The 22,965-nt window shown below is 37.8% G+C and overlaps 1 protein-coding gene and 1 non-coding gene across 2 annotated transcripts in view; both read left to right on the top strand.

The window, feature by feature from the left end:
• Nucleotides 1–313: 313 nt before the first annotated feature.
• Nucleotides 314–385, top strand: TRNAA-AGC. Its single transcript has one exon. It is a non-coding gene; the product is annotated as a tRNA-Ala (tRNA).
• A 16,368-nt stretch (nt 386–16,753) lies between these two features.
• Nucleotides 16,754–22,965, top strand: part of SOAT1 (sterol O-acyltransferase 1) — a 58,650-nt gene continuing 52,438 nt past the window's right edge. Inside the window, exon 1 of the mRNA XM_032463649.1 lies at nt 16,754–16,907. The gene's annotated coding sequence lies outside the window, so the exon portion shown is untranslated. The remainder of the gene's footprint in view (nt 16,908–22,965) is intronic.

Below are 22,965 nucleotides of genomic sequence, written 5' to 3'. Positions count from 1 at the left end.
TCCATTTAAACCTGCTTGTTGTTAGTTTCCTCATCCATAGAGTAAAAGCACTGGGTGATCTCTTATTCATTCAAGAGCTATCATTCTGTGTTGTCAATAACTCGTCATAATTTTAGGTCTAAATCCTATCTTAGAATCTTTAATACTTATTAGGAGACATTGCCTACAGTTTCAACTAGCATATGCATATGCATTTAGCAAGCTTACTTCTTGCATTTCACAACTGTGGAAGCAAATTAAGAAAAAGCAGTGAATCTCACTGATATATACAGGTGTCATATTAGCTTTCTATAAAAAGTAAGAAATAGGGGGAGGGGGTATAGCTCAGTGGTAGAGTGTGTGCTTAGCATGCACGAGGTCCTGGGTTCAATCCCCAGTACCTTCAATTAAATAAATAAGTAAATAAACCTCCTCCCAAAATTTAAAATAAAAAAGTAAGAAATAGACTTGCTATTTTTATTAGGATCAGGTTTCTTTCCTCAGACTGGCCCAAGGAAAGACTTTTAAAACTATGAGGTTCATTGTAGGCAGCATTTCACCTCTTTTATCACCTCCTCCTACTTGCTAATATTGCCTTTGGCCTAACTCTAAGTGTTCCTGCTTTTGCAATACTCTGCAGGTGCCCATCGCCCACCTCTCTTCCTAGACGCCTCCTGTTGCATCTTTATGTTTGTCATTTAAGATAGTATCTCATTACTATATTGTTCACCCACAAAAATCAACATTCATCCTCAAAGTTCCTAGTTCAATGGGTCAGATGAGGATAATTACCTGATTAAAAGAGTTAATGTTAAGCTGTAAATAAATCTACAACTTGTTTCAGATGGTATAATTGGCAGACTCTCAGGCTCAACAGCACAGTAAAAGGACTTTAGGGAGTGGAGGGAAATTTGGGCAAGGACAAGCGGCAAAAAGAGCCTTTCTCTGTTACAGCCTTGTTACCCCAAAGTGTGGTCCTACGACCAGCAGCAGTGGAATCAGCTGGGGGCTTATTACAAACGCAGACTCCCAGGCCCTTGCAGCCCTACCAGTCAGAATCTGCCATTTTTACAAGATGAGAGATGGTGGTAGTTTCTCTGCGTATTAAAGTTTGAGAAGCACTAGTTCACAGTATTCCACATAGGTGAACAGCTTCTCCCCTCTCTAAAGTCCAACTGTTGCTTATGAGAATCTGAATTCAAACGAAGACCCATTTTATGTTTATAAGCAGCCTTCCTTCTAATGTTTGACCCAAGCATGTAATTCCCACCAATAAAACTCCATTGTCATTTAATACATTTGGAGAGGAGGAGGCATTGCAAAAAGCTCTCATTTAACACAATTTTGAAAGGAAAGCAATTGGAAGTTAGAAGACAGTGTAGGAAACCCAGGTGTAATAGTGAAAGCAGAAGCCAATGGTTGATAGAGTTCAATCCACATGACAATCAAAAGAACGTACTCACAAAAATGGAGTCATTGCACAATTTATTGCTAGGACTGCTGTTGGTAAGAGTGGTGAAGGGGTTAGCTTGTATATACGTTAAAGGTATTAAAGAAGGTAATACCAGCTAATTCTATAGGGTTTTTTTCCAAATTCCTTCTCTTGTGCTCTACAGGCCTTCTCTGACTCCTCCTGCAACGTTGCCTTTGCTAAGGTGACCAGCTGGCCTGTTTGCCCAGGACTACCCTGGATTTCTCTCTGTAGTTTCTGTGTCCCAGGAAGCCTCTCAGACCCCAGCAAACCAGGACTGTTGGTCACTGTCCCCTCTGTTCAAGCTGGAAGTACTGCTCCCTACTTTGAACTTCTTTAACTCTCTGAACTCTCACCGTTTACGCGGCACTTGTCCTGCTTTACCCGGTAAAGATTTACATACAGGAGATTTGCATACAGGAAATGTTTTGTAGATTTCCTTATAAACTACTTAGGGACAGAACTTGTCTTTCATAGTTTCTTTTGCTCCACACAGTATGAAACCAGTGTCAAGCACACATAAATCACTTAATAGTGTTAAGGGAAATCCTCATCAGACAATCTCTAATAGCAGAAGAGAGTTGTGTTTGCACCATACTGAGACTATAACCCAGGAGACAGCCTCTCGGATAACTCTAAGGAAATGCTCCAGAGAAGCATGGTTTTCAGCAGTTTTATATCTCATCAGAAGAAAGAACATCAAACAAGTCAGGGATACATCCCTCTGAGGTTTCCAAAAAAAAAAAAAAAAAAAAAAAACCCAACAGATCAGCATGTACACGGTAAGTCAGTATGGCACCTAGGAAAGGAGTTTTATCATCAAAGGAATACCAACATTGGCATCCCACGAAGGGAGGCATTTAATCTCTATCTTTAACATGGACATTCTTTACTTCTGGTCAATGCGTCCTTTTCTTTAATAATTAAAGCAGAGGTGCAATGTACGTTTGATAGGCCGCAAACAGGCTGTTTTGGTTAGCATAAAATTCATGTTAAATCATGCGTAAGTCAGAATGATTTCCCCATGCCTCGGTATGTGAACAATTTTTTTTATCAATAGTTTGAATGAAGAAAACCTATTTATAAAAATATTTTTTACTGAAGTATGGTCAGTTTACAATGTTGTGTCAATTTCTGGTGTATAGCATAGTGCTTCAGTCATACATCAACGTACATGGAAGAACATATTTTTAAAAAACAAATGCTGTCAGTTGGAAGTATGTCTGCCATCGAATTCCAATCTGTTGAACCACAGAAGTGACAATTTGGAAATCGGAATATTTCTACATTTGCATTTAAGACTGTTTTAAACGTGACTACAGCTTAACCTTTCAGTCTAATCCTTCACTCCTCCACAGTGTTTCTGAGACAATGGTTGATGCAAGAGTGTCCAGAGGGCAATGGAATCCACGGAATGAACATGATACATTTTCCCAGAGACTAGTGTTTACGTAAAGACTTTTTTTTTGAGAGTGGGGGTGGGATGGGGAGTGTAAACTTTTGCACAAATAGGCTTTGTCAGATTTTTCATTTCAGGCATTATGACAGATAAGGTGTTTAAAGAAATCCTTTATAGAATACCTAAAACTTATAATATATGTATATAAAACTTTCACATGTATGGCTGAATTGGTAGGAAAACTTGAAATCAGCAAAGCCATCAAATGTTGGTGTTTGCTCTGGCGGCATCTGTCTACATGGGTGGCCTAAAACTTGAGGTCTAATAGGTGCAGTGAGAACAAAGAAAACTAAGACTTGTCCCCTTATAGTAGAAGATTGGATTGAAATCCCTACATGGACCTGGGAGTCTCAAGAAGATACTTTACTTCAGCAAGGAAACAAGGAAAACAAAAAACCACACAGGAGGATTTGGCAGTGACTTTTGCTTGTATCAACCTAAGCTTTGCTGGAGGAAAAACATGACTTGGGAGCAATTTCTGAACTATGCAAAAAAACGGAATAAACAGAAGACTCCACTTAAAACTGTCGCTTAATGTGGGCTTGGATTGCTATTGCTCCATCTGGCAGAAGCACCTGGCAGAGCAAATTCAGATATTCTTTGGGAAAATTAACTTTAAACCTGGTCCTCAGAGACTTCCTAAGGAATATAAGCATACACATGGTAACTCTATGTTTACCTTTTTGAGAAACTGATAAACTGTTTTCCAAGGGTGCTATGCCATTTTATATTCCCCTGACCCTGTAGGAGGGTTCCAATTCCCCCGCTTCCTCGCCAACACTTGTTATTGGTTGTCTTTTTTATTACTGCTACCTTAGTGGGCATGAAATAGTATCTCACTGTGGGTTTGATTTGCATTTCCATGATGACTAGTGATGTTGAGCGTCTTTTCATGTGCTCTCGGCTGTTTGGTCTTTGGAGAAATATCAGTTGAATTTCTTTGCCCATTTTAAAATTGGGTTATTTGTCCTTTTATTGTTGAACTAAGAGTTCTTTATAGATTCTGAATGTGATTACTTTCTGGTAAAGTATAATTTATTTTTTTCTAATGTTTCTTGTGATTTAGGTGTCCCATCTAAGAAATGATTGCCTGATGTAAGGTCACAGAGATTTAGGCCTGTTTTTTCCTTAGAGTTTTATAATTTTAGCTCTTATGTTAACATTTTGATGTATTTTGAGGTATTTTTTTTAAAGTATGGTCCTAAGATGGATGTTTAACTTCATTCTTTTGCATGTGGTTGTCCAGTTGACTCAGCATCATTTATTGAAAAGACTATTCTTTCTCTGTTTAAGTGACTTGCCACCCTTCTCAAAACCAATTGATCATAAATGTAAAGTTTTTTTTTCTGGACTCTCATTTCTATCCCATTGATCTATGTATCTAAACGGATGTCATATTATCTCTTTTCTGGCTTTTATATTGAGATATAGATGGTTTACAATATTATATTAGTCTCAGGTGTACAACATAGGGATTCATACATAATTTTATAGATTATTTTCCATTTATAGTTATAGTTATAACAACATATTGACTATATTCTCTGTGTTGTTCATTATATCCTTGTAACTTATTTATTTTATATATAGTAATTTGTACCTCTTAATCCACTATCCCTATCTCATCTATATACCCTTCTTTTTCCCCACTGGTAACCAGTAGTTTGTTCTCTTTATCAGTGAGTCTGCTTCTTTTTTGTTACATTCACTCATTTGTTTTATTTTTTTAGATTCCATATATAAGTGATAAGATACAGTATTTGTCAGAGGGAGGAGATAGCTCAGTGGTAGACTGTGTGCTTAGCATGTATGAGGTCCTGGGTTCAATCCCCAGTATCTCCATTAAATAAGTAAAGAAATAAAAATCTAATAACCCCCACCAAAAATAAAAAATATACACTATTTGTCTTTCTCTTTCTGACCTTTTTACTAAGCATGATACCCTCCAGGTCCATCCATATTGTTGCAATTGGCAAAACTTCATTCTTTTTTAATGACTGAGTAGTATTCCACTGTGTGTGTGTGTGTGTGTGTGTGTGTGTGTGTGTGTGTGTGTGTCTCACAGCTTCTTTGTCCATTCATCACTTAGGTTGCTTCCATATCTTGGCTATTGTAAATAATGCTGCTATGAACATTGGGGTACATGTATTTTTTCAAGTTAGTGTTTTCATTTTCTTTTGATATATACACAGGATTGGAATTGCTGAATCCAAATGGTAGTTCTGTTTTAGTTTTTTAAACAATCTCCGTATTGTTCTCCACAGTGGCTGAACCAATTTACATTGCCACCAATAGCACACAAGTGCTCCCTTTTCTTCACATCCTTGCCAAGGTTTGTAATTTGTGCTCTTTTTGATGACATCCATTTTGACAGATGTGAAATGATAGCTCACTGTGGTTTTGATTTGCATTTCTCCGATGATTAGCTATGTTGAGCATCTTTTCAAGTGCCTGTTGGACATTTGTATGTCTTCTTTGGGAAGATATCTATTAAGGTCATCTGGTCATTTTAAAATCAGGTTGGGTTTTTTTTTTTTTTTGATGTTGAGTTGTAAAAGATGTATATAATATTAGCCCCTTATTGGTCATATCATTTGCATATATTTTCTCCCATTCAGTAGGTTGTCTTTTTGTTTTGTTGATGGTTTCCTTTGCTGTGTAAAAGCTTTTAAGTTTAATTAGGTTCCATTTGTTTATTTTTCCTTTTGTTTCCTTTGTCTTAGAAGACAGAAAAAAATGTTGCTACAATTTATGTCAAAGAATATTCTGCCTGGGGGAGGGTATAGTTCAGTGGCAGAGTGCATGCTTGCATGCACAAGGTCCTGGGATCAATCTCCAGGAAATCCATTTAAAAAAAGCTAAGAAAAAAAAAGAATGTTCTGCCTATGGTCTCTTCTAGGATTTTTATGGTTTTGGGTCTTACATTTAGATCAGTAATCCATTTTGAGTTTATTTTTGTATATGGTGTGAGAAAATGTTCTAATTTCATTGTTTTACACATAGCTGTCCAGTTTTCCCAGCACCATATACTGGAGAGTCTGTCTTTTTCTTATTGTATATTCTTGCCTCCTTTGTCATAGATTTATTGACCATAAGTATGTAGGTTTATTTCTGGGCTTTTATTCTGTTCCATTGAGCTATGTGTCTGTTTTTGTGCCAGTGCTGTACTGTTTTGATTACTGTAGTTTTGTAGTATAGTCTGAAGTCAGGGAGTGTGATTCCTCCAGCTCTGTTGTTTCTCAGATTGGCTACTTGGGGTCTTTTGTGTCTTTATACAAATTTTGAAATTATTTGTTCTAGTTCTATGAAAAATGTCTTTGGTATTTTGATAGGGATTGCATTGAATCTATAGACTACTTTGGGTATTATAGTCATTTTAATAATATTAATTTTTCCACACAGTATATCTTTTCATCTGTTTGTGTTGTCTTCTATTTCTTTCGTCGGTGTCTTACAGTTTTCTGAGTACAGGTCTTTTACTTCCTTAAGCAGGTTTATTCCTAAGTATTTTAATCTTTTTGATGTGATGGTAAAGGGGATTATTTTCTTAATTTCTCTTTCTGAAAGTCTGTTGTTGGTCTGTATAGAAATGCAACAGATTTATGTATGTTAATTTTGTATCCTGCAACCTTCCCAAATACATTGATGAGCTTTAGCAGTTTTTTTGGTGGAATCTTTAGGATTTTCAATGTAGAGTATCATGTCATCTCAAACAGTGACAGTTTTACTTCTTTTACAATTCAGATTCCTTTTATTACTTTTTCTTTTCTGATTGCTGTGGCTAGGACTTGAATACCATGTTGAATAAAAGTGGTGAGAGTGGGCATCTTTGTCTTGTTCCTGATCCTAGGGGAAATGCTTTCAGCTTTTCATCACTGAATATGTTAACTATGGGCTTATCATACATGGCCTTTATTACATTGAGGTATGCCTCCTCCGTACCCACTTTGATGAGAGTTTTCATCATAAATGGATATTGAACTTTTTTCAAAAGCTTTTTCTGCATCTATTAAGATGATTATATGGTTTTTAATTCTTCAATTTTTTAAATGTGGTGTATCACATTGATTGATTTGTGGCTATTGAACCATGCTTGCATCCCTAGGCTAAATCCCATTTGATCTTGTTGTACAATCCTTTTGATGTATTGTTGGATTCTGTTTGCTAATATTTTGTTGAGGATTTTTGCATCTGTGTTCATTAGTGATATCGACCTGTAATTTGGGTGTGAGTGTCATATCTTTGTCTGGTTTTGGTATCACAGTGATGCTGGCCTTGTAGAATGAGTTTGGAAATGTTCCTTCCTTTGCACTTTTCTGTAATAGTTTGAGAAGAATAGACATTAACTATTCTTTAAATGTTTGGTAGAATTCCCCTGTGAAGCCATCTAGTCCTGGACTTTTGTTCATTGGGAGTTTTGTGTGGTTTTTTTCCCCACTGATTGAATTTTATTGTTGATAATTGGTCTGTTCATATTTTCTATTTCTTCCTGGTTCAGTCTTGGGAGATTATACATTTCTAGGAATTTGTCCATTTCCTCTATATTGTCCATTTTATTGGCATATAATTTTTCATAGTAGTCTCATGATCCTCTGTAACCTTATGTCATATCTTTTATAACCTATTCTAATGACATTTTATCACCTCTGCTCCTGTTCTATTGATTATACAGATCATCTCTGGTACAATGTGAAAGGAATCACCTAAGAGAGTGAATACCAAGAGGTATTCAGGAGGTGAGAATCATTTGGGGCCATCTTGGAGGTAAGGAACCACATAACAATAACCATATAATTACCTAGATATGTAAAAAATAAGCTTTTCATTATTAATAGAATAGGATTTCTAAATCTGATAAAACTAGTCTCAAAATACCCTAAACATTATGTTTAGTGGTGAAAAACATTAAAAGCATTCTCTTTAAAACCAAGAAAAGACAGAAATATCCACTTTCCCCAATCTACTCACCATTATTTTATAGGCCTTAGCCAGCGTAATAGGCAAGGCAAGGAAAGAATTTGAGAGGAAGCTATGACTCTGTAATTCTTTGGTGATGATGATATTCTACTTGAAAAAACAAAAAAGAATCTATGAACAATGTTAATGAGAGCAATGAGTAAGATTTCTGGTTATAAGATTATACGAGCAACAAATAAGAACATTTATTTTAAAATGATAGCCGTATTGTAGCAACAAAAGGTGTTAATTATTCAGGAAAATATCCAGCAAAAATGTACAAGATCTTAGAGAAATTTATAAAAGTTTACTGAAAGACATTAAGGAAGACTAAATAAATAGGGAGACAGAGCCTATTCTTAAAAAGGAAAAATCAGGCAATAGGGTCATGCCCTACTAGATTAAAAAAAAATCTTATTGTTCAGTTGTAATCATTGAAACAATGTGGTGTTGGTAAAACAATTAATAAATGAGCCAGCAGATCTGAAAAGAAAGCAGAGAAACAGACCATAGGATACAGGATATAGAAACATAGGATGCAAGGTATAGGAACTTGATATACAGCAGAGCTTTCAGTTGAGAGAAGATGCTCAACTGGACCTATTTAAAAATTCTGCCTTGTATCAAACAAAAATAAATTCCAAGTGGATGATTAAAGACTTAAATGTGAAAAACAAAACTTCCAAAACTTCCAAAATAAATTATAGGAGACCTTCTCTGTGATCCTATGGTAGAAGAATTTAAGACAGAAAAAGCTCAGACCAGAAAAGAAGATATTGCTACTTTCTGTCCATCAAAATACGCCATAAAAAGAGTGGAAAAGGCAATAAACAACCTAGAAGAGATTTTGTAATGTATATGATTGACCAAGTATTAGTACTCAAAATATTTTTAAATTCTATGAAGAAAATCTAATGGAAATACAAGCAAAAGACTTGATATTAAAAAGATAAAAGCACAAATGGCCACTAAATACATGAACATGCACCAAGTCCCTGGTAAAGAGAGAAATTCAATCTAAAACCATAATCGTATTTCATATCATGTGTAACAGACAGGAAAAACATTAGGGATGATGAAGACATAGAGCAACAGGTGCTGCCATTCACTACCATCTAAAGTTGGTACAACTACTTTGGAAAACAATTTGGCATTTTTCTAGTGTCTTGTAGTTGTGTACAAGCCACCTCAAATTTAGTGACTTAAAATAACACTGTACAGTTTCTAGGGATCAGCAGATTGGAAAGGGCTTGGCTGGGCAGCTCTCGCATCATTCTTTTAGTTTCAGTGGGACATCTAGGGGTTGGGGCCGCTGATAGCTTGCTGGAGTCACTTTTCATGTTGTCTCAGGGCCTCTTCTTGGGATCTCTCTGGAACCATCCAGGACCTTATTGTCATCATTGGTGACTGTCTGATATCTGTAATGGTGTTTGTATCTGCTTAACTGTATAATGGTTTGAAGGGTTTTTCTCAAGCTCTTGCTAACCAGGGTTGGGCTGGAGAAGAGGGAGGCTTGGGTGGTCCACCCAAGCCCCTGGTGGTGCTGTGTGCAGGGATCATGCTCAGTGCCCTGCTTTGTCACCCAGTGTCCTGCTCTTGACTCCAGTGCCCTCCTCTTGGTCCCTTGTGGGCGACTTGAAAGGTTTGGCATGGACTCTATATATATATTTTTGTTTGTTTGTTTTGTTTAAGAATATCTACATTTATGGTCAACTAGTAAATTATATTGAAAAACAAAGGAATGAATAACATAAAAGTCAAGACAGTGGTTTCTGGGAGAGAAGACAAGCAGAGGAGAACAATCTAGGAGGACCATACTGGGGGCTTTAAGGTTCTGGGATGTTCTATTTCTTCAGTTTAGTGGTAGTTATTTAGTGTTCAGTTTAATAATAAACAGCTTATTAGGTTTTGAATTTGAATTAGGGTTGATTAATAATAATCTTTAAAATATATGTATATATTCATGACAATTCTCACAAAATTTAAAAAAATGCATTTGTAAAAAAGGGCTTTGCCACATGTATATTGAACCTACTTTTCCAAGAAAGTATATTAGCCAAGCTTAGAAATAGGAAACTTATTTTTTTCCACTGATGACAGATCTTTAAAACATTATTTTTACATAATACCATTGATATGAGAGACTGATATGCAAAATTGGCATTCATTTTGAAAATAAAATATGAGACTTCAAAGACATTGAGTGGGAATATGGGGACAAATGCTTAAATGAGTGGGGCATTCAAGTTTATTCTTTCCCTGTAAGGAGCTATTTGGCAGAAGTATTTTGAGAAGCCGTGGCTCTCTTGGCCAACTTGATTACTCATTATTTCCTGAACACTTCCTGTGTCTTCTGACTTCCATGCTTTTGCTCCTGCCAAATCTGTCACAAAATTTACTTGATAAAATGGAGGAGGTGATGAGCCAACTGGTTCTTGCCATGAATCAGCACTCTTTTGATCTACATTCTGTGTTCCCACAGAAGGGAGACAATCCTCCAATATTTGTTCAAGTTTGCCTTTTGATCTGAAATGTGGATACCTGGATCCATTGTTTCATATTGACCCTGCAGTTGTAAGAACTCAGCCAATAAAGGCAATTGTTTCCAGCTGATACCTGTTTGGTGAAATTCATTGTTTCTTTTCTTTTTTTTTTTTTTTTTATTTAAAACCTTTTCAGCCCTGAAAACCTTTTAGGAAGTCTTAGTCAAATTTCTGACAGATGACTATTTATTATATTGCTAAACAACCACAATTATAACTTGATTTCTTTTTTTACTGGTAGTTTCTACAGAGTTAGACTCCAGTGGAAATAAAAGGTAGATTGTTAGAACATTGCAGAGAGGATCCTACATGGTTTTAGAGAATGGCTTTTTATCCTTGAGTATGAACGTTAATGTCCTCCTACTCGTCCTTCTTAAACAACATATCAAAAAGACACATGTCTCATCACCACACATGGTCCAGTGGACCTAAGTCAGTGAACCTCTAACCTACATAAACTGTACGTTAGTGACGCAAATTAGCGTCACTAAACTAGCTCTCTCTTGCTTATGCTTTGTACGTCTTCAGGGCAAAAGACTTGACTCTTCACACCTCTCTGTCCTGAATTTCTTAAATCATTTCTGGACACCTTACCTCCCACTTCCTATATGTGTGATTCAATTAAATTCAAAACCTATTTATTGATGCCTGCAATCACTGTGATAGACACTACACAGGGGAGTCAAGACCATCTCTGTTGTAAAGAATTTGTGTGTGTGTGTGTGTGTGTATGTTTGTATTTGTGTGTATATGTTGGAAGTTGAAACAAGTGGCTAAAAAGGATATAGATAACTATAAACGAGCAGGACACACATACTATATGTAGGCCCACCTGTAACATTTGTGGCATTGAGGACAAAAGAATAAATTAAGGCCCATGTGCTTTATATTTAAGTCTTTAAAAGTGATAAATCAAGTTAACACAACTATCAAGTGAAATATATCTTCTTATTGCAACAAATAAACCTTTATAACAATCAAATGGGAAAACATACAGGAAACTATATTTTTTACGTGTCTGAAAGAGAAGTAAAATGTCAAAAATGATAATTTAAGTATTATTGCATGTATCTAGATTTTTGGCTGATCATCTAATGATATTCAGATGGGGAACAAAATTGAAATATATGTAATTCATATATTGTCATATATTTATTCCATAACTTTTATCTTGCCATCATCAACAAAATCATTAAGATGTTCACTTATTTGTGTTCCATCTACAGTAATGATCTAAAGTGTTAGTACATAAAACACAGTAGAATTTAAAGTGTATGAAAATTGAGTGTGTTGAATATATTTTTATTAAAGTACGTATAGGAAATATAAAATAAAAATTATTTTACTGTATGTTATAAAAGTTAAACTTATAAAAGATTCTATTAAAGTTAAGTGGAAAATAAAATATAATTAATGAGTGCCAATATTTTAAGTCTTTTCTCAATTGATAACTCAGTAAAAGGTAACCACCATTCAGACCTCTATATTAATTTTACCTTTATTTTAAAATAACTTTATTGAGATATAATTCACATACCATACAATTCACCCATTTAAAGTGAACAATTCAATGGTTTTCAGTGTACTCACATCACAGAGTTGTGTAACCATAACTACAATTACTATTGGAACACTTTCATCACCCCAAAGAGAAACTGTAACTCTTACTAGTCACTTCCAATTTCCACCCAATTCTGCCAGCTCTAGGTAACCACCAACCTACTTTCTGTCTCTATGGATTTACCTATTCCATACATTTCACATGAATAGAACCATATAATATATAGTCTTCAATGACAGTCTTATTTCCCCTTAGTATAATATTTTAAAGTTTCATCCATATTGAAACGTACATCAGTACTTCATTTCCTTTTATAGATGAATAATATTCCATGATATGAATATATCACATTTTATTTATTCATTCATTTTATTTGTTCATTCTAAATGTTGACAGATATTTAGATAGTTTCCACCTTTTGGAGAAAGTTATGAATAATGCTGCTATAAACATTTTTGTATAGGTTTTTGTGTGGACCTGTTTCCCTTGGGTATATACATAGCAGTGGAATTGCTGGGTCGTATGGTAATTCTGTGTTTAACTGCTAGACTGTTTTGCAAAATGGTTATAGCTCTTAAACATTTTTGCCTTAAAGTCTGTTTTGTCTGATATTAATACAGTCACTCCAGCTTTCTTACGGTTGCTTTTTGCTTGATACATCCTTTTCCATTCTTTTAATTTCAACCTATGTGTGTCTTTGAATCTAAACTGTGCTTCTATAGATACCATATAGCTGGATATTACTTATTAATGTAGTCTGATTGTTCAAGTCATTCATACTTAATGTTATTTTTATTGATATAGTCAAATCTGTCTGCCATTTAAAATTTTGTTCTCTATGTCATTTTGTTTTGGTTTTCTTCTCTTCTTACTCTACTTTTTTTTTTTCCATTAAGAAACTATTTCCTAGTGTAACACTTAAATTCTTTTAATGATTTTTTTCACTATATTTTTTGGAGTTCTTTTTTTAGCGGTTTCTCTAGAGCTTACCATATTGTCTTCACTGATCAGAATCTTCTTTAGATTTATACCAACTTAACTCCAGTGAGATTTACAAAAATCATCTAGTGATTTAGGAACTCTTGAGGGTGTTTTCTCATGTATGTATATTACCTGAACAATGATTACATCTATGGCAGTGCCTAAAATGTACTTTGAGCTGGAGACAATCTATGGGGGCAAGCTGCAGTCTACTTAACAGGGATAGACGGTGCTCTCCCTTGTATGTGAAGAAATCTATTTGTAGAAAAACAAGTGATGACAGCATGCAAGATAACTGAATCACTAAGAGAAGGAATGAAGTTGTGTCTGACCTCTTTTTAGCTTGGGATCTCCCCACAATCTTATGTTTCAGCTGGCCTCATTAACTCATAAGATGTATTTATCAGGTAGCTCTTACATACTGTGCTAGGTGCTTCTGAATATATAAACAAGAGAGGAGTCCAGCTCTCCCAGAGTTTTCGGGGACATACCAATCAAGGTTGTCTTGATTTATACTCTTGCCTCATTGTGCTTAGTCACAAAACCTAAACTCCAGATGAGTCTATTTTTGCTATGCCTGAGTACCAGTGGAGGAATTATGCCTACTTGAAGTGGGATAAAGATTTATTGCTTTTTTGGTATTACTAAGGGACATATGACCCTTTGAAGAACTGAGAAGTTTGTATTTTAAAACTTGATTTGGGGTCTATTCAGTTTCCCTTTCTGGCTCCTTATAAAACTAAACACAATTTGATTGCTTCTTGTTTGGTTCCTTTAGGTCTCAGTTGAAGGTGGAGTTCAGCTTAGATATTAACCCGAGTAAAGCTTATTCTTCCTCCTCCAGGATACATGTTCTTACTTCAGTCCCCATTAACTCGAGCCACTCAGCCTGCTGAGCCCGAAATACTAGATACATCCTCAACCATCACATCCAGACACTCTCTAATTCTATCAATCATCTCTTTAAATCTCTCTCACATATGCCCCCTTCCTTCCATCCCACTCGCTACTGCCCTAGTTTAGGCAGTTCTTTCTCACGTATATTGCTGAAATGCCCTTTTTGTTGATTTCTTGACCTCTAGTTGCATTTCATTTAGTACAGTCTCCTAATTCATGACTCTTCCTTACTTAACTTCACTGACTCCCCACTGTCCTTGGGAGTCTGAGTTAGACTCTCTCACCGTGGTCTACAAACTTCTTGAGCCCTGACACCAACTTTATCTCTTGCTGCTTCTCAGTATGAAACCTACAGTTCAACCATACTCATCTACCTTCCTGTCTCCTAGATAGTTCTGACTCCCTCTCGTCTTGTTGGCCTTTGACCTTGTTTTTCTCTTGCTTGGGCTGTCCCTCCTTCCTTGCCTGCCTACTAAACTCCTCTGCCTACTGTTTCAGAAAGCTGGAATCAGTTAAACTTCCTCCAATCCAACCTTTCTTGTCCTAGAATAGTGGGCTGTGACATCATTCCATCTGCTCCCACTGCATCTAGAAGATAACAACATCGACAACAATGATAAATGTCAGTGTAACAAAGTGTAAAATGACTACTAATATTTATTGAGCACTTCCGTATGCCAGTGTTTGTACTTGGAGCTTAGCAGGCATTACCTCATTTCAACCTTACAATGACCCTATAAGGTAGGCACTTTTGTTACCTCTTTTTATTATAACACTTGTCCTATTGTCTTGAAATGATTGAGTTCTTATTAATCTCCCCAATAGACAGTTGTTCTTATTCATATTTATATCCCTAGCAACTAACACAAGTTCTGTACACATGGTTTTTGGAATGTGATGAAGTCAACATTCACATTTAATCACGGCTTGGTCCTAAGGATTGAGTGGCATGGTAGGAGAGGCTTGGAGTTTGGGCAGAGGCTTTCAAGGTCCCCCTAGTCATGTTAAACGGTCTTCTCCTCCCTCTTTGAACTAAATGGGATTGCCACCATCCCACTTGCTTTAAAAAAACCACCTGGGAGTCACCTTATTTACTACCTTTCTTCACACCTGCACCTCAGGAAAATATCCTGAGATCCTTCAATTTCTATAGCAACCACTCCAACTCAGGTCACCATCACAGATCCCATAGACCTGTCCAATAGCTTCCAATCATTCTCTGGCTTCTCTGTGTTCCATTTCTAGCCCCCTCCAAGTCATTCTCCACAAAATAAATTGACTTAAAAAAAAAGACAAAACTTAACAACCAAAAAATCCAAACTTAACAACATGATTATTCTTCTGCTTAACATGCGAACCTCAATTTCATACCCACCCCCAAATAAGATGCTTCAAGCATCCTGGTCTTCTGTTCCTCAAACAAGCCAAAGTTGTTCAGCATCAGCACTTTCACACCCATAGTCCTCTGTCTAGAATGCTCCTCTTCCCCATAATTGGCATAGCTGTCTCCTCCTCATTTAAGTCTTAGTTCAGATCATCTTCTCAAAAAGTCCTTCCTTGACCATTCTGTTTTGTTTTCTTAACACTTTATCACCATCTGCGATTATCTTTTTTTTTTTAATTTGTCTTTTCCATTAGAAACATAAGCATCTAAGTGCCGGGCTTCTTCTGTTATATTCACTCCTTTATCCTCAGCACCAAGAACACAAAACACAGTATGTTTTGAATGAGTAAATGAAACAAAGGAAAAGACAAGAATGTTTTTGGTATGTATATATATATAGTGGCCAACAAAGTCTCAAAGAAATGAGTCCCTGTGTTCTTATTGCTAGTGGGAGGGGAGAGGTGAAGGACAAGAGTCATTGGGATCTACCAGATCCTATTGTCATCTAGTTGGCAGAATTAGTAATCACAATTGAAGAAGAGGCAAACTGATTGGGTCTGCCTATGACTTCCAGTCCTGAGTTGACTGAATGCTGAGGCAGGTTCTGCTTTGGGGGTGAGCAGTGCTGGCTACCCTGGGCAGCCAGGGGATGTATACAAATCCTCCTTGTTCAAAGGTCCACAGAGAGTAGTCAGTTGGGTAAACTTGATCCATTCTGGGTCACAGGTGGCCATTTCAACCTGTTTGCTGTAGGGTTGGAGTGATGACGCAGGCCAGGTTGGCTTGCACTGCTTTGCAGGCTATGAATGGGGGCCTTTAGTCTACTGCTCATTGCTTTCGCCTACTTCTACTCTAAGTTTACCTGCATCTTTGCCCTCATAAAATCTACGCGATCTAAACAGATACAGTCTAACTGTTGTATCTAATGTGTCCTAAGTCTCTGCGTCATTATTTTTTCCTTGCTTGTGAAGTTTTATTTTAGTTAATTGCCCTGTTATTTCACTTATCTTATGGTCTCCTTATCTAATTCGCCGAAGGACACAGGAGTTTACAAAGCATTAAAGCATCCCATGACAAATGCTTCTGGCTAGTGCTTCTAGTTTTCCTAGAGGATTGGTTCAAACTGCAATGATCCACGGTCCAAAGGTGGATTCCGCAAGTCTCCAGAAGAGGCACCAGACTCGCCAGTACTGTGCGACAATGCAGGGTGCCTTTTTTCGGACCAGCGGCAAGTTGTGTCGGTCCCATTTCTGCCGCATATTGGATCGCTGGGGCAGAAATGGAACGAGAGCTGCCGGAGGTGTCAAGAAGTGCTAACGCGAAGCTTCCCTCGCAGGGGGCCACGCGATCTGATGGTTCTAACCCTGGGACCCGCGCTCCGGGAAGGGGCGGGGCGGCAGGGGGCGGTGGGCGGAGCCTGGCGGCCTCCGGGACCACCAATGAAATCCTGAGCCGGCGCTGGCCGCTCGCATGACGCTGCGTAGCGGGCTGCGGGGCGGGGTCGGAGGGGCCGGGAAGTCGGGCGCTTTATCTTCGTCTGCAGTGGGGCTGGCTGCGTTGCTGGCGTGGGGAGTCCGGAGAGCGGCCGGGAGCTGACCTTCCCGCCAGCCGCGCTGTGACGGCTTGTCGGCGTTGCCCTCCTTGCTGAGGCCCCAGCTGCCGGGCTCGGGCCCCAGGTAATGTCCATGCTCCCCTGTCCTCTCCTCCTTTCCCGCCTGCGTCCATCCGCCTCTGCCGCGGAGGAAGGGGAGAGAAGTGGCGGCTGCAAATCCGGCCCGGCGGGCCTGGCCTGGTCCCGGGCGTAGGGGCCGAGGAGGCGGCCTGGAGCCGGGGGAGGGGGAGGCTGCGCGAGTCTAGGGCAGTTTGGGGGATGGGGCAGGCGGGAAAGTTACGTTCCGGTACCCGGTGGCCGGCAACCTTTTAAACCTTGGAGGTTTGTTTCGTGTCTCCTAAATCCTGTGACATCTCTCAAGCTAGTAGTAAAGAAACTTAAGAATTAGAAGATATTTTATTCCTAAAAAGCGAAACCGAAAATGCACCCAGGAAGTCAGCTTCTAATTGATTTTAGGAAAAAAATTATGAAGTGATAGGTGGTACTTCAAGACATCGACATCTTAGTACCAAAGCCTTTAATCAAGCTCTTATTTTGAAATATTAGGATGTAATTAAGTTTCTGTAGTTCTTAAATGTTAATAGACGTGCAGTTTACATTATATATATATATATATATATATATATATATGTATTTAGACGTTATTTTTAAGTGAGGAACAACTATAAACTCTATTCTCCATATTTATAAAGTTTATTGGTCATTTAACATTTGTGTCTGCTGTCTGTTTAAACTACTTTTTTTGTTTGTTTGTTTTTCCAGAGTACTTGCCTTTCCCTTGAGTAGGATTCAACTTGAAACATTCTTTTTTTCTTCGCTTTAAGTTGGGCGATATCGATTAATGGCTTGTTAGGGAAGTTTGTGTGTTGTTTAGGCATGAGAGGATTTTGAGGAGAGCTCTGATACATTCAGGAGTAATCATTTAAAAATGCATGTGTCTCATTGCACCACTGTGCTGAGAACTTTCAAAGATTTCACATAAAGATCAGAACACTGCTGCCATTCTTATCTCCAGTTCAGTTTGGGCCACTGTTCTCTTGGCTCCCTGGGCTCAAGCCACACTGATTTTATTTTTGTTCTCTTTACTGTCTTATCTCCTGGTCTTTAGAGGTTTCCTCCACCTCTAATTCGCTCTTTTTTCCCCTCAACTCCAGTTAATCATCAGTTTGATTAGCTGCATTCGTTACTTAGATGCTTTGTTTGCTCTATTAGCATGGACATTTCATGAAGGCTGGTCTAGTCCATCTTATTTAGATCTTAATTCTCAGATTCTGGTCCAGCACCTGGCACAACGAAAGAATGAGTGAGTGAGTTCGACAGAGGAGGGAACTTTTGAATGGAAACTGTTATAAGGAAGATTACCTGTTTCCTTTGGGAAGGAAGTAGAAAAAGGTTTTAACACAGGACCGTTAATGAAATTTATTTTCGGAATTTATTACATGGGATAAATGATTATACTGACCATACAGATGGAAATGAGAATTTGTATTCTTTTAGTTTTGCTAATTGTCTTAATGACCTAGTTATTTGATAGCAGGGTTTCACTATGACAAACCTTTGAAAGGAAGAGGGAGAAAGTTTATGTTTTGGACTGTTAAATGTATCTACAATTGTTCTCTCCACTCCCCCACAAACAGCTGAACCTGGGAGTGTTATAGCAAAGTTCTTCACCTAGAGTAGAGGTTCAGTGTCTCCTTGTTTTACAGATTAATAGGTTCTTTTGAAAGCTTTATTAATAGGAACACTGCAGGCAGGCTAAAGTGGACACTTCTTTCCAACATGGTTCATTTGTTTCTCGATCCAATTTTTTTTTTTTTTTCTTTTGCTTTCTTAAGGCAAATTTCTTAAGGCAGTACTACTACACTGAACATTTCAAAACCAATGGTTTGGATTGGATTCTTAAGAAGTAACTGTTCAACGTTCTGTGTTTTTTAAAATAACTAGCTAGTCAGCTTTATGTCACCTTGGGTGTAAATGTTTGCACTACTACTTACTGGCTGTGACCTTGAACACGTTTCATAGTATTTCCCAATCTCTTGGATCTGTTAAAATGGAAATGATAAATGAGGTATGTGATGCACCGACCCTGGATCCCGGCACTGTAAATGTTACTCATTTGGTAAATGTTAGTGCTTGGGTCCTTTTTTGCTGGACCTCTTGGGAGACTGGTCTTATGATCATGATTTTTCACTTCCTTAACTCATTTTGCAACCCAGTCCAATATATTTCTTTGTCTTTCTTCCTGAAATTTAGCTGTGCAAGTAAATTGAAGATATTAATGTCTCCATATTGTGAAATATTCCATGTCTCACCCTCTTTTTCCTCCTCCTCTAATTTTGGTCCTGTCTGAATTTTCTGTGATACTGACCATGGGTTACCTCTTGAATCCTCTAACTTGATTTGGAACATTACTTGCTCCTGGTTCTCCTCTGATCTCTCTTAGGCCATGCATTAAAAAAAAAAAAACAAAACATTTTGTAATTGCCTTGTAATGTTGGGAAAAGTCACTAAAACACCTATAAAATGAGATAATAGTGTCTGCTGCATAGGTTGTTGTGAAGATTAAATGAGCCCAAGTAAGTACTAGGTAAACGTTAGCTTGATTATTTCCTAGGTAATCTCTTTTCTTGATTTACAGTCTCCCTGAGGTATTTTTTCCTGCTCTTGGCCTTAGCTGCTGCCTGTACTCTGATGAGTCCCAGATCTCTCTCTTCAGTCCAGACTTGTATAGTAGTCGTCTGTCTGTGGGCCCTCATCACCTGGCTGACCCACAGGCACGTCATATTGAACTTTACTCCTTTCTCTTCTTACCTTAATGGCACACTGACAGACTTAGTTAGGAAACTCACATGGGATCTGTATTTCCAACTGCCTTCCGGATGTAGCCACCTGGATATCTCATAGATGCTTCCACTTAATGTTTGTAAATATATCTGATCTCCCCAGTCTCTTCATGAAATCATTTGTTCATTTAATAGACACATGTCATTGGAGCTTTTCTTTAGGCCTTTGTCAATTTTTGTGTGAGCTCATTGTTCTCCCTGTGGTCCGGGGTGGGGGGTGAAATTTCCTTCTCTGCCCTTCTTGAGTTCTTGTGGCTGGACTAATAATAAAATTGACGAAAGGCAGAGTAACAGGAGAAAAAGAAAACATTTTATTTATTTTGTGTGCATGGAGGTCTCATAGAAATGGAGCTAGTAAGTGGCTAAAGTCAGCAGCTTTTACACATTTTAGACCATCAATAAGTTCGAGAGGAACTGACAGGACAAAGAAACTTAGGTTTGTGTGCTTAATTAGAAGACAACTTTAGCAACGTTTGGGCTTGGGTGTCGAGTTAGTAAAGAGGTGGCAAGGGTTTCCTTAGATAGGCTTCTGGGCCCTGAATTCCCACCTCTGGTGATAAGGATGTCTTTCTCCCTCCCGGTACAGGGAGGGCACCTTTTATGTGGGAGGTTTATATCCTGCTTCAAAATAATCAGTATACCATTGAGGCATATTTTGGGATGGCCTGCCCAGGGCCCCATCACTGCCACATCCTTTATCTAGCACATCCTCCACATTGTTGCCTGAGTTCTCTTACTAAAAGGAAGATGCCAAGTCAGACAAATATCAAGTCACCCTCTTGTTTAAAAACCTCTATCAAGTCCTCGTTTGTGTGTTAAGTTCCAGACTCCTTCGAATTGCCCTTGAGGGCCCTTGGCCTTTTGTCCCTGCCCTTCGGTGTGCCCTGTGCTCCAGCCTTGTTCCTTCCCTTCCTTCAAGGTTTAACCTAGATTTTTACCTACTTGAGGAAACCTTTCCTAATTGCACCTTAACTCTGTTGGGCACCAGGCCTGTAGTCCCTTCATACTCTTACGTATCTCAGTTACTGTTCTGTAATACTTCTTGGTGTTATAATTTTGTTTATATATGCTATAATCATGTTTTTATATGTTACAATCATGTTTTTATATGTTTTGCCCACGAGATGTTCACTCCCCCGGGGCACAGATTGTTTTGTCATCTTTGTAACCCAGGGCCTGGCGGGTAGTAGACCTCAATGGAATGTTTGAAACAGTGGATCTGTCACCAAGGTCTGTACTTGTGCATGTGTTTTAGAGTGCTCTTCCCCTGATTCTGTTTTGATACCTAGCAAACTTGTCCTTCTTTGAAGTCTGGCTCTAATGTCACCTCATGAGGACTTGTTCTAAATGGTTAGTATGCCTTCTCTCAATTTTTTTTCCAATTTTATTATATAGAATTATTATAGTTCAACTGCACATATACATTATATTGCATGTAAATACATATATACAGTATACTGCACTTTTTTTTTAGTTTTTGTATATGTACTAATTATTGTTTCTAAGAACAGATTATATCTTTAGCTTTTTAAACTTACATAGTTATCAAAGGAATAAGCCAACTACAAAGTAAGAATCAACAGAATGCGATAATCCAATCATAAAGGACATTCGGATGTACTCACACATATTCACATATTCAAATCAAAATAATAATTAGTCCATTTGTGTCCTTTTTTTTTTTTTTTAGAGTCTTCGTATAAATGATGTTATATGTATTTTTCTTTCTCTTTCTGGCCCACTTCTTCAGGTCCACCCATATTGCTGCAAATGGCATTATTTTATTCTTTTTTATGAGTTATGCCTTCTCTAGAAACATTGTGTGTGAACAATGTAATGGGGTAGACCTGTAGACCTCTGTATTATTTATATCTAACATCATTATAGAAAGAGATGCTCAGTAAATGTGAATTTTCAGATAATTGGCACATACTTTCTAAGTGTCAGAACTGAAAAGTTTTTTTCAATGCAAATTAAAATTTTTCTTCCATGCCTTCTGTGTTTAAACTACTGTGGCCTTTGTTTTAGGGGGTGGGGAGGTAATTAGGTTTATTTATTTGTTTTTGGAGGAGGTACTGGGGATTGAACCCAGACCTCATGCATGCTAAGCATGCGCTTTACCACTTGAGCTATACCCTCCCCGCTACTGTAGCCTTTTAAAAGATGTGCCAGGGTCATTAAAGCATGAACTTCAGCCAAGGTTAAGGTCTGCTTTAATACAATGATACACTGGGGAGTCATAAGAAACGTAAGCCCTTTGGCTCTACATGGAAAGACCTGGTTTTGCTCTCTCTCTTTTTTAAAGTTGATTCCTACTTTTAAAGTTTTCTTTACTGCCATCTATAATTGTGCTTCTGGCTGTCATTGCGTTTTTCTGTTTGAAAATGGGGACAGAATTATTTACCTAACAGGGCTGCTGTTTGATGTAAAGAAGGTAACGTACACAGAGGTCTTATCAGAAAGTATAGCAAATGGTAAGTACTTATTAATTAAAGGGAACTTACTGACCATTCTAATAATGTTTATTTTAATTATTTGAATTGTTTCAGGAAAACAGTCTCTCAAGTTTGAGAGATTTTCTAGTGTAGTAAAGGGCATGAAATTGTTAGCAAGTTGTCTTTCAAAGCCTCTTAGCCCATTGGGTCTGGAATGACGGATGTGGATGAAAAAGTCTTAAAACTCTAGAACAGATCATTTCTATGTACAGCCATACAACTTAAACCCCAAACTAGGTTCTGTGTTTATCTTTTAGTGTTAACAGGTAAAGCTAGAAATAAAAGTAAACATCAGTTCCAGCTCTCATAATACCCTCTTGATTGTTTCGTGAACACATGGAGGGCAGTTGTTTTATTTCCTTAATGTGAGTGAAAATGCTTGATAGCTATTCATTCATTCAGCAAATGTGTATTAAGCACAGACTGTTCCAGGCACAGTTCTAGATTCTTGGGTAAAATGGTGAATGAGACAAAATTCTATGTTTCATGGGGGTTACAGTCTTGTGGGGTAGAGAGCAGTCAACAGCACAGTGTATTGGGTAATTAGTGCTCTGAAGAAAGACAGAGCAGGGTGAGGGATGAGAGAGTAACAGGGTGTGAGAGTGTTTATGTCACTTGGGGTAGACTCAGGAGTCCCTGGGAAGGGGATGTTTGAGCAGAGAACCTGCATGAGGTGAAGGGGAAGTCCTTGAGGGTATCTGGGTCCAGATACAGGAAAGAGCAAAGACCTTCAAAAGGATTAACCTGGGCTCTGAAAAAGTAGACCAGGATGGAGAAATGAAGA

This window comes from Camelus ferus, chromosome 21 (genome assembly GCF_009834535.1).
Source record: "Camelus ferus isolate YT-003-E chromosome 21, BCGSAC_Cfer_1.0, whole genome shotgun sequence".
NCBI classification, from domain to species: domain Eukaryota; kingdom Metazoa; phylum Chordata; class Mammalia; order Artiodactyla; family Camelidae; genus Camelus; species Camelus ferus.
The sequence above is the reverse complement of the archived record's forward strand: the minus strand, read 5'-3'. Positions and strand labels throughout refer to the sequence as shown.